We start from the raw sequence: 414 nt of genomic DNA, 5'->3' as shown, positions 1-414 counted from the left end.
GTGACACGGAAACGTGTCCACTGCGATACAGACACTTGCATAGCGACACAAAAGCATGTTGATTTGAACACAAACATATTCATGATGACATTGACAAGGAGGTGTTCTTGACAATCTACATCATTTCGTGGTGACAGATAGACGTACTGCGACATAGACACTTTTATTATGGAAATAATGTTTATACCGGTATACACTTACATTTATTTATATAATTGTGCTTATGGCGATATGAACACGTTTACGAAGATGATATAGACGTGTATAGTACCTCGTTGACAGCGACACTTGCAGCGATCATCGACACTAACTCATATTCACTACGACTTAGGCACCTTTGCAGTTATAGCATGAAACATGACAACAAAACTAAGATTACGTTATATGTATAAATATGTTATGTATTTGATTGTT

This window comes from Papilio polytes, unplaced genomic scaffold (genome assembly GCF_000836215.1).
Source record: "Papilio polytes unplaced genomic scaffold, Ppol_1.0 DF823835.1, whole genome shotgun sequence".
In the NCBI taxonomy this organism is placed as follows: Eukaryota; Metazoa; Arthropoda; class Insecta; order Lepidoptera; family Papilionidae; genus Papilio; species Papilio polytes.
The sequence above is the reverse complement of the archived record's forward strand: the minus strand, read 5'-3'. Positions refer to the sequence as shown.